General features: G+C 44.4%; 1 pseudogene; it reads right to left on the bottom strand.

Annotated features, from left to right (window-relative positions):
• Positions 1–723: 723 nt before the first annotated feature.
• On the bottom strand, positions 724–953 carry LOC132540138 (zinc finger protein 706-like; annotated as a pseudogene).
• Between the last annotated feature and the right edge of the window lie 9,539 nt (positions 954–10,492).

The raw sequence follows: 10,492 nt of genomic DNA on the forward strand, positions 1-10,492 counted from the left end.
AAATACTAGTTTATAATTCTGATAAGACAGAGTGAGAGAGATAGTCAGAGAAAGATACAGAGAGAGGGAAAAAGAGAGGTGGAGAGAGATCAAGAAAAAGAGAGAGAGAGAAAGAGAGAAATCCAGTGTACATTTCCACCCATCCCAGATATTAATAGCAGTCACAGGTGCTATTCTGTGTATACTACTATACAGAAGTCATACTTTAATCTTATCAATGCCCAATGTCATATTCTCCAGATATGTATTCTTCATTGCAGATAACTTGAACCAGTGTCTGACAGGCAAGAATAATTCCTCATTGACTTCCTAGTCAAGATTCATTCTTGGAATTTCATACCTATGAGGATTAAATGAGAGGGAAGAACTGTGTACACTCTTGACATACTATTTAATACTTTCTCATGGTTCTTGGTTCAAAGCCTGTCAGAAGGGAAAAAATCTATTTTTCAGGAGTTTTTATCAATATGGATTTTAATTTTTCAGAATGACTATGAAATGATCTTAGGCATAGAAAAAATTCCAACATCTCTTCCACTCATAGGGGTTCTCTCCAGTAGGAATTCTCAGATGGACAATTGGGAATGTGCTTTGTCTAAAAGTTCCCCACAAGTGTTGCATTAAAAGGGTTTGTGTCTTGTATAATTTGACAAGTTGCACAGTCTATGAGAACTGTAAGTGATAATGAAGTTCACAGTGTTATGAATTCACCCATAAGTGATTTTATGACTGACCACCAGCCAATTCTGAAGGAAGTGGAGTATTACGATGCTTGCTTCCAAAGTCCTGCTTGAAGGTCTTAGGGGCTGGTATTTGTGTTCTACAGAGAGTGCAGGAATGTATTAAGGCATCTTTGGCTGAAGCCTTTTGATCATGTCCTTGTTTCTTCTTTTGTCCAGATTGCTTTGGGCATTTTTCTGCTGAAACTGAATCTTATGCTGTCCACAGTCCATATTTGGGTGGGGGCAGTCTAGCATGGGAAAGGACCATGCAGCCTGGGAGGACCAGGGAGGTGGCTGTTGGGGAAGTGGAAGGTTGAGCGCGCTCAGTCCTGTTTAGGCCTTTCACATCTACTCTACCAACAAAATTCTGTGCCCTGTTGAATCTGATTGCCAGCAGGTGTAAGATGTTGCTTTAATGAGCACTGTGGCAGTAGAAGGTGGACATTGGCCTTAGCTTGACCATTCAAATCACTGTGTTTTCTAGGATTAAACTTTATAAATGTGGACAAAGTCTAGTGTCGCTCAGAGAAACAGCATGATTCTGTCAGCTCCAGCTTCACTTCTGAGAGATCTCAAAGTTCTATTCAGATACCCTGTAACTCTGCCAGTCTCTCCTGACTTGTGAAGAAATCAAATTTCTGTTCTAAGAAAAGTGATCCCATAGATTTCACCTCATGAGTGACCCAGCTTTATCCCAAAACCTTCATTAGGCAACCACACTCTTACAGCATTCTCTTTGTGCCATGGCCTGCATATTACAGTGTGCTGGTCCAGTGTCATTTCTAGATGATACCTGCCTTATTCAATGCGTTAAAGGCTGGGAGAGCTGAAGCAGTAGAGCACAGGACTTACATAGTGAGCCCCCAGTTTTGATCCCTGGCAACATCCACTGCTAGACTTGAGGGGGCTTAGGGTGTGGGGAGTGAGTTTTGAGTCATCAGTTTTTTCTTTTTTTTTCTTTTTCTCTTCAGATGCCTTACATCAGCACCCCCAGTGCTTTGCCTATCTGGTCCCAGAAATGCCCCCACAGTCATCTTCTTTTTTCCTCAGGATCCTGCATTGCCCCTCCCCCACAAGAACTCAAAGGCTTCCTGTCATATCTTCCTACCTCAGGAATCCTCCATGATGCCTCCCTGGACCCTCAGGTTGCCTCTCTGGAGTCTCCAATGGCCCCATGAAGGACTCACACTCCCCAGAACCTCTCTGTCGACCCACTGTTACATTCTAGGGCCCCCTAATCTCCTCAGGACCCTGAAAAGCACACCTCAGGACACTCTATACCTCCTCAGGACTCCTTACTCCTCACCCCTCAGAGTACCCTTAGGCTCTCTCTGCTCAGTTCTCCATGTGATATTTAGGATTCCCTACCCACTGCAGAGTACCCTTGTGCCCTCTCCCCTGAGGAACACAAGGTGCCCACTTTGGGTCTCCTGATGCTCCTACATCCAGCCCCACATCCCCCATAAGTTTCCCTCCTTAGGACCCCAATACCTTCCTTCAGGATCTCCCCTTGCCTCCCCTTAGGACTCCATGTCTTTCACTTAGCCCCCCTAGTCCCCTAGAAGACCCTCTATACCCATTAAGAGCCACATGCCTCCCCAACAGACCCCCCATTCGCTGTCAGAACACCCTCATGCCCCCTTAAATACTCCCCAGTTGTTCCCCTCAGGACTCCTATGCCTCCCCTCAGAAACCCACTGGTCTCCTTCTCAGTATCCCACCCTCTTCAGGACACCAAAATGTCTCCCACCCAAGACCCTTCATGTGTCCCCTGAGAACCCCAATGTCTCCTCCTCAGAACCTCCCATGTAACCCCCTCATGTCCCCCAGTTCCCCTCCGGACCCCCCATGTCTCCCATCAGGATCCCCCATGTTTCCCCCTCAGGACCCTCGGGCCTCCCTCCAGGTCTGTGTCCTCTCAGCAGGAGGACACCTGCCAGAACTGCAGGCTTTGCCCATGACGTGTAGTACTGGGGTGTCCCCCAGACCACCTTTGCCCCTGGATAGTCTCCACAGACCCCGGGGTGATGAGGACCCCTTGTGAGGGCAAGGACCCCAGGGCAACCGGGGACCCTGAGCTGAAAACCCCATGCAGGACAGGCAGAGGCTGATGTGAGAACACTGGAGTGAACGTGGACCTTCAGGAAAAGTGAGTTGGCCAGGAAGACAAGGATTATAGCCTCTGGAGTAACACTTAGCCCCTTTCTTTCCACGACTCACACATCTTTGTATTCATTCGTGACTTTGTGGGTTCTCAAGGTGGTCCTAGTCGTGTATTATTGCATTCTCAGGGGATCTTCTCTGCTCTTCCTAACTGACCAGGAAGAGGTCAATTAGAAATAGCAGGTACTCTGTAGCTGCAGCTACTCTGTAGCCCTGCCTCCAGAAGATGTACAAGTGTCTTTCTATCTTTTTCTATCCCAAATTCCCTCGAATTTCTGTCTCTATCCAAAATAAATAGAGAGATAGAAAGAAATAAGAAACAAGTCTAGAGTTCAAGTTACCAAAAAAAGAGGGAAGCTCCCCGCCCCCTTGTACCAGCTATCTGGGCATGCCCTGCTATTGGCTTCATCCCTGACCTCACTGTCTTCCAGAATCACTGATTCCTGGAGTCTGTGGAGATGAATGGACTGAAAGTACTCTGGGGTCTCATTGCCCCTCTCCTGAGTGCTGGGGGTGGACTCTGCAGGCTTTGAGCTCCCACAGCTAGGCAGCCTGCCTCTCCATTGTGATCCTGGGATGGAAACCAGAGGGAAAGACTCTAGGTAAAGAGTCCCTATATCTCAGGTTCCAGGTGATTTGGAGAGAGAAGAGCTGAGGTTACTGAGGCATCTACACACAAAAGATCATTTATGGAATAATTAAGATATGTGTAAAACAATAAAAATGCAGGTGAAAGCAACATATTGAATCTTCTGGTCTTATCATTAGTAGTAAAGTGGTATCATATATATTTTTTCTTTTTTGTGTGGGCATTAGGTCATTAAACCAAGGCAATGTATATTGGAATCATTGTACTTTATCATTGATTTAGGGTTCTCCAACCCTCAGATTTGTATCTTTATTCAAAAAGCAAAGATAATGAATAATGCTCATTTACACATAGATAAAAGAATTTTCTAGTACATATTTAAAAAATAAACTGGCAAATTCATTCTTGTTCCTATCAAAAGAGATTAGAAACAAAACATCACCCAGAATGGAACATTTTCCAAAGATCTACACTTTTATTGAAGTCAAAAAAACATTTTATCAGAATACATCAATTAAGATTTTACTGGATAATAAATTCTCAAGTATGTGTGTTATAATTAGTTTTAACTTGCCATCAAGGCTTCAAAAAGACTTCCTGCCTGCACGTTCCATGGTCCTGATGAAAATTTTTTCCATATAGAGCAGGTAAAGTGTAAGAGACACAAAGAGAGGTACAGAATACTACTGCACTCCTTGTGAAACTTTGCCTTGGCATGTTTCTTTCTTTCTTTATCATTATTATTGTTACCATTATTATTACTATTATTATTATTATTATTATTATTATTATTATTTTAAATATTTTATTTTATTTATTCCCTTTTGTTGCCCTTGTTGTATTTTTATTATTTTAACATGAGCACTGCTCATTTCTGCCTTAAGGTGTTGCTGGGTATTGAATCTGGGAGTTCTGCTGGCTCAGGCCTGAAAGTCCTTGCATAACAACTGTGCAATCTCTCCTTTCCCCACCTGGTGTTCTTATGTAGTGGCAGTGGCTTGAATCCAGATCCTTATATGTGGCAAATTCTATGCTGTACTTGATGAGTTATGTCCATAGTGTTTCTAATTTGAGTGGCTGTATAACAGTCTAATTTGTTGTCAATTGCATATGTTAAACTTCACAACAGGTTGCTCTCAAGTCAGAAAGGGGCCTGGCACCTTGCTATTTCAAAATCAAAACAAAGCAATGCACAGAAATCCATTAGTCAGATGGTACTGTAAAAGAAACAGAGTATGGAAAGATGTTTATTTATAACTATTATATCCAAAACCTAATTAAGAAAACTTGACTAGAATATTATAGCATACATTATTTCAATGTTTTCTTCTGATTTGGGACGACACGAACACCCCAATAATTTTGCTCAAAAACGCCCATTTTTCTCCCTCTGGACCTATCATGTCTCCCTCATAGAGCCACCAATATCCCCGGGGGCCCCTCATGTGTCCTTGTTACAATTCCATATATCTCCCTCTCAGGGCCACCATGTTACTCGATAACTGTCACCCATGTCGCCCTTACAAGAGCTCCCACCCCTATTCAGAATGCCCACCATGCTTTCTCCACAGGATCCCATCACATCTCCCCCTCAGGAGCCCCTGTTACAGAAAGGATCCCCAAAACACAAGACTAGAGATATTTCTTGGTGAAAGAGAGTAGTTTTATTACACTGGTGTATAGGAGATGCCAGATCATACTCCCAGAGAGATAAAGGATAAGAAAACTATCAGGGGAGAATATGTGAAATGGAGTTCTGGTGGTGGAAATTCTGTAGAGTTGTACTTCTCTTATCCTATGTTTTTTGTCAGTGTTACCTTTTTATAAAAAAAAATGTATACATAAAAAAAGAAGTAAGTGCCCAGGTGGTGGCACACTGGGTTGAGGTCACATATTACAGAGCACAAATATGGGTTGAAATCTTGGTTCCCACCCACAGGGGCTAAGCTTCACAAGTTAATAAACAGATTCACAAGTAAATACAATAGTTTGTACATGCATAACAATTCTCAGTTTTAGCCACCACTAGGTCCTCCTCTGCCATCATGTTTCAGGACTTGCTCCCTCCTCCCCCACAAACCACAGAGACTTTTACTTTGGTGCAATACACCAACTCCAGTCCAAAGTCTGCTTAGAGTTTTTTTCTCCTGATCTTATTTTTCAAATTTTGTCTATGAGTGAGACCATCCCATATGCTGCGACGGACCACTACAGCAGAAGAGCAGCAGGAAGGATCAGGGAACTCTGAAGGTGACCACCTAGTGGGTCAGGAGGAGAACAGAATACAACACACTCTGTTGGAGGGTGAATCTGAACTCAAGTTTTATTTAGCAAGTGAGAGTTTATATATCCTTCAGCCTTACACAAACAATATCTGAATACAGAAAGTAATGGCCTTGCGGTTTTACAGAAATGTCGTACTTTATGGGGTGATGTATTTCTAAGTAACAGGCTTAGCAGATAGTATTTTATGTAGAGTTTTAACATATTTCATAAGAGGAGGTGAGTAAGTATTATTAAGAATTTTTCCTAAAACTTTATGTATTTGATGACCCATAAATTTGTCCACCTCATTTCTTGTTCATCTGTATCTAATCTGGGAACAGGGGCTGTTCGTCTCCAATTACACTGCATCATTACCATGTACATAATGAAAACAATAATCAGAGTTTCCAATTTAGATCTGCTCAAGATGCCAAGACCCACTCCCAGAATTCTTCTTCCTTGAAGAGAGTTTTCCTGGGTGCTGACCCTGTCAGACCCATCATTCTGGAATTGAGTGGGGCGTGGCATTATGCATCTTCTGTTTCTGACTTACCTCATTTAACATGACTCCTTCAAGCTCCATCTAGGATGGGCTGAAAACTTTGACATCACTGTTTTTAAAAGTTGAGTAGTATTCCATTGTGTATAGAGACCAGACCTTGCTCAGCCACTCATCTGTTGTTGGACACCTAGGTTGCTTCCAGGTTTTGGCTGTTACAAAATGTGTTGCTATGAAAACAGGTATACACAAATCTTTTGGGATGGATGTGTTGGGATACTTAGAATATATCCCCAGGAGAGGAACTGTAGGCTTGTAGGGTAGGTTCACTTATAGGGTAAGCTCCTGAGATTTCTTCAGACTGTTCTCCACAGCAGTTAGACCAATTGACATTCCCACCAGCAGTGCAGGAGTGTTCCTTTGTCCCCACAACCTCTCCAGCATTTGTTTCTGCTATCTTTGCTTATGTTTAACATTCTCACAGGAGTGAAGTGGTATCTCACTTTGTCTTTATTTGCATTTCTATGACAATCAATGACTTGGAGCATTTTTTTCATATGTTTTCCAGTGTTTCAGATCTCTTCTTGGCTGGATGTGTTTTGATGTCTTTATGTCTGGGTAAATTCTTCTTAGGACCCTCTGTACTTCTTCAACTTTTATGCCTTTTAATTATGCTTTTTAATTATTCTTGCCTGTCAGACACTGGTTCAAGTTATCTGCATTGGAGTTATCTATGTATCTGGAGAATCTGACGTTGGGCATTGATAAGATTAAAGTATGACTTCTGTATAGTAGTATACACAGAATAGCACCTGTGACTGCTATTAATATATGGGATGTGTGGAAATGTGCACTGGATTTCTCTCTTTTTCTCTCTCCATTTTTCTGTCTCTGTCTCTCTCTCTCTCTGAGTCTCTCTCTCTCACTCTGTCTTACCAGAATTATAAACTAGTATTTTTTTAAAATAACATCTTAGTTGTCTATAAAATCCATTAGAGCAAGGGACTAGAGAAAGTAAATTTAAAAAGTGCAGATTTTATAACCGTGTGTTTGAAGTGTAGAAATGGGCAGATTGCCATCAAAGGAAAATGTGACTGGTTTCATGAACTCTCAAGCCTTAAGAATGGTAAGGGTTGGGTTGTCTATTGGTGGCACACAGGATGAAGTTCACATAATATGACATGCAAGAATACCTATTTGTTACTCTGTCTACCCACATGCAGGAGAGTCTCTTCAACAGTGTTGAAGCAGGTGTGCCAGCGTCTGTCCTACTCTCTTTCTCTCCATCTCCCCTACCTCTCATAACTTCTCAGTTCTGTCCAAAGGTTCCAAAAAAAAAAAATAGTGTCAAGGGTGAACTCTGTTTGGGAATTCAGAGAAGTCACTATTTTAGGCTCATATGAAGACTCTGGTATAATTCCTCAGCAACTTCCCATATTTTGAATGGACTTAGAAAGTGAAGACAGGCCTATAGAGGTGAAAAAGGACATGTTGCCTAAGACAGGTGGTGGGAAAAGGTTCCACCAGGGGTGGTTCTATGGGGCCCGAGTTTAGCCTCAACCACAACCTCCATCAGGCCATTGGAAACATCCAGGGATCAGCAGTTTTGGCCATGTTATGGCTCTGGCCCAGCCATGCCAGACACTGCCAGGCCTTCGGGACCTGGGTGCTGACCCCAGCTCAAACCTGTGCTCAAACCCGAGATCCCTGCCCTACTTGCTGAACCCAGGGCAGGCACTTCCTCTGTAGGCTGTGACAGTTGTGAGGCAGCTTAAGCATGAGACCCTCAGCTCCCCTACCCCTATCCCCAGGTTCCCATCCCCTCCTCTCATCCCCTGCCTACTTCTGGCCTATCTGGCAAAGGCTACAGCAGGGACTTCATATTCTTGAGGGACCTCTCCACCATGCCTCTATGGTGGCCATTTTCAGGGCTCCACATTCTGTGGAGCAGCAACCAGGCACAGGAATCCCATCAGCTCCCGGCCCCACCTCCACACCCAGTATGACTTTTGCAACATGCAAGCAGCACCCTTATGGCAGTATGACACAGGAGCTCTTATAGGTGCTGCAGCAGGCACCTGGCCCAGGCAGCCCAGCAGGCACTCAATGCATCTGGAGCTGGTTTTCAAGCTGTATGTGAGCCTGAGTAGATCTTTATGCACCCCTCCAGGGACGAACACTACCATGCAGTGGTGTTGGTCACTCCGTTTGGCTATGGGCTCATGAACTTCAACCTGAACCTGGTGGCAACTACTGTGGCTGGGCTGTTTTGTACCTGAAGATGATCGTGCTGTGACTGTGCATGTGTGCCCCCCCATTCCCCAGGAGTGGCAGAGTCTTCCTGCTCTACAGGTGGCCACCAATCCAGCAGGAGTTCATCTTCAAGTGGATCAAAGAAGAGACCCCTGCCTCTGCTGCCACCCTAGGCAGGCATCAAGGCCCTGTTCACTGACTTTTCAGTGAGAATGGGAAGGGGGAGGGGTAACCATAGCACTCCAGGATAGGATAATAACTCTCCTGAGAATGGGAGGGGGGAGGAGTAACCAAAGCACTCCAAATATTGCGGGGAAATAGACAATGCCCTGAGGGCACAACATGGCGAAAAAGGCACTCCGAGAATGTCTCAACTCTCGCGGGAACTAGCAGTAGCCTGAGGGGACAACATGGCAGATGTGATTGCATCTGCACAATTTCCCAGCATCTCCCCCTTTCCTTTTATCTAATGCCCAGATAACAGTGTGTAAAGTCTATGAACTACTAAGGATCAGTCTATGAAAAACCAGCAATGTGAAGGGAAGGAAGCTGCTGTAAAATTGTCTAAAGTGTCCTAAGGGTATACCAGCAAGTCCGATAGAAGTCTCAGTCCAAAGTAGGCGACTAGGGGGAGAAATGGCAGGGGATGAAATGCTGCATGAGGAAGGTCAGCCTCTGGAATTCTGCTTTTCTGTAGAGAGTGAGCTGGAACCGCCAAAACATGACAGGTCAAAGCAGAAGCAGGAAAGGCAGACAGGCAGTAAAAAAAAGTTCTGTCCTTGGAGTCTGTGAATCAGGCTCTTCAGATCACGTCAAGTGACATCTAGGGTTCCAGGGGGTGTGCCACTGTAGTAGTGCCATCTAGTGGGTGATGTCAGGGTGTGCAGGGGTCCAGATGGTTTTTTCCGGGATTCCTGTGGAAGAAACACAAACAATCTGCTTCTCGTGGTTAGCAGGGCATCTGATTTGAATGCTTTATAGAAAAAGAGGTTTGGTGCCTTAGCCAACTGAGTATTGGGGGATGTATCTTTCCTATTCATTTATTATTATTATTTTATATTATTTGTCATGGTAGTCAGCCGTTATCTAGAAGGTCCTGGGTGATTCAAGGGGAAAAAGAACTTATCTTTTAACAAGGACTCTAAGGTGTAGGGAAGCGGGATCTTTTTTTTTTTTTTTTTTTGGTATTTTGCCTTTTGTTGCCCTAGTTGTTTTATTGTTGTAATTATATTGTTGTTGTTACTGATATTGTGGTTGTTGGATAGAACAGAGAGAAATGGAGAGAGGAGGGGAAGACAGAGAAGAGGAGAGAAAGAGACGCCTGCAGACCTGCTTCACCGCCTGTGAAGCGATTCCCTTGCAGGTGAGGAGTCAGGGGCTCAAACTGGAATCCTTAATCCGGTTCTTGCACTTAGTGCCACCTGCGCTAAACCCGCTGCGCCACCGCCCGATTACCAGGAACTATCTTTTAACATAAACTCTATGGCCATGCCAATAGCAACCTTGAGGGCACCACGGAGAAGAGAGCGGATGTCCAGAGCAAAGGGGTACACAAATCTTTATTATAGGATAGGGGGGAGGTTTGGTTCAGACCACGTGGAGCCAGCTGGCAATGGCCGACCACGGGGGGGGGGGGGGGAGAGCAGGGAGCGAGACCTCAGAGAGGGAGAGCCGAGAGCCCAGAGAGAGAGAGGGGAGGGGTGAGGGGGCTTTTTATTGGGCGACAACCAGGGGTGACATGTAGGGCCAGGATTGGTTGAAAGGGGGCACTCTAGGATTTAGCGGGGCATAGAAAAGCCTGGGGGCGGAGACTGCATCAGAATAACTCCTCAGCAACAGTGGACATTCTGATGGAGGGTGGCAAATCCTCCACAGCAACTCAATATTCTGCCATGTCCAGCCTATGATAGTGAGTTTGTATAGGTTGCATCTTTATGGCATCAATCTGTTGTTGCAAAAAGGCCATGAGCTTATTAAAAATTATAGGACCATGGTCTGGGA

Source organism: Erinaceus europaeus, chromosome 9 (assembly GCF_950295315.1).
Source record: "Erinaceus europaeus chromosome 9, mEriEur2.1, whole genome shotgun sequence".
In the NCBI taxonomy this organism is placed as follows: domain Eukaryota; kingdom Metazoa; phylum Chordata; class Mammalia; order Eulipotyphla; family Erinaceidae; genus Erinaceus; species Erinaceus europaeus.